This window comes from Octopus bimaculoides, chromosome 21, assembly GCF_001194135.2.
Source record: "Octopus bimaculoides isolate UCB-OBI-ISO-001 chromosome 21, ASM119413v2, whole genome shotgun sequence".
Taxonomy (NCBI): Eukaryota; Metazoa; Mollusca; class Cephalopoda; order Octopoda; family Octopodidae; genus Octopus; species Octopus bimaculoides.
In genome coordinates, this window is record NC_069001.1 from 24,217,907 (window position 1) to 24,219,765 (window position 1,859).

Consider the following 1,859-nt stretch of genomic DNA (forward strand, 5'->3'; position numbering starts at 1 on the left):
GTATCTTAGAGATACTGCCACGCTGAAAAATAGCAGTCAAATCCTGACTCTAAAACCACAATAAATGTCCACATAGTATAATTTTAATTAATTATTACCTTTGATGGTTTTTATTCCCATGCTGGCCACTTGATAAGATCAATATTTTAAATATCGATCTTATCCTTATTTATATATATATATATATATATATATATATATGTATGTATGTATGTATATATGTATATCATTTATCTTTTACCTTCTATCATTATACTGCAGCTATATTGGATCCCCGACTTGAAGAGTCGAATGAATCGATCTGAATACTTATGTTTTTAAAGCCAGATACTTATTCTATCGTACTCTTTTACCAAACCGCTACATTACTCGGATGTAAACACACTAACGCTGGTTGTCAAATGGTGATGGTGGTTGAATAAACCTAGATTCAAAGGCACACACACACACACACACATATATATACGACGTGCTTCTTTCAATTTCCATTTAACGAATCCACTCGTAAGTCTATGGTCGGCCCGAGGCTACAATTAAAGACACTGGTCCAAGGTACCACGAAACGGGACTGAACCTGAGATCGTGTATGTACATGCATATATCTATTCTTTTACCTTGTGTCTTTTACTTGCTTCAGTCACTGGACTGCAGCTATGGTGGGGAACCTATATTAGCAGTATAGTTGTAAAAATAGACACCAGTAATTAATTTAAAATTCTGGTTCTTATTCAATGGATAACTTTTGCCGAACCACAGAGTGATGTGGTAAACGATCAAACCATCACTGGTCATCAAATGGTAGTAGAAGGATACACTCAAACTCAGGCAGAGAGAGAGAGAGAGAGAGAGAGAGAGAGATTGCATGCAGCTCAGAGGGTGCTATACAAAGCAAAACAACCCTCCATACACACCGCACAGTAGCGGCATCAGCTGTCTCTGAAATTTCCTGAAGAAGAGGTCGTAATGATAGAAATATCAGTTTTGTGACTAGCATTATTTTCACTTTGTCATAAATTCTTTATATATATATATATATATATGTATATATATATATATATATATATATGCATATTGTATGTAAGTATATGTGTGTGTATTTATGTGTGTGTACGTGTTTGAGGGTGTGCATTATATATACGATAGAGAAACAGAAAGATCGGCAAAGTACAGTGAACATGCTGTAGAGAGTAAAAAAAAAACAACGTTTCGGACAGCGTTCTTCTTCACAGAAAAATTGAAAAAGTAGAAAGTCTGGCTGCAGCTGATAAGGAACGCGAGACTATTGGAATAAAGAAGAATAGAATGAGGCTGAGAAGCGGGCAAAATCGAGTGAGAGGTGGAAGGTTGAGAAGTGAGTCGAAGGATAATAATCCAGTATAATAGTCTAAAGTGTTCAATTTAAAATCTGCTGTCTCTCATTAATTTCTCTCCTGTTAACTTTTCCCTGAAGAAAGAATATTTCGAATGATGGAGTCTTCCATTCCCTACGGCTAATAATCTGTATTCTTTCTATCGCGTTTCCTTAATAAATCAAGTCTTGCTGACGCAGGTACTCACCAGTCTCTTCGGAGTCCGATCATATTATATATGTATATATATATATATATATAATATAGATAATATATAAATATATGCATATATCCTTATATATATGTACATGCCTACATGTATATGTAAACATACATGCATATATGGGTACAGGACATAAAAAAAAATTTAAAAAACCGTAAACACAATGAGAAACAAAAACAGAAAACGAGACATGCAACATAAAGAGTATACCCCTTCGTTAGTTGTCGCTTACACACACACACACACACACATATATATATATATATATATATATATATATATATATA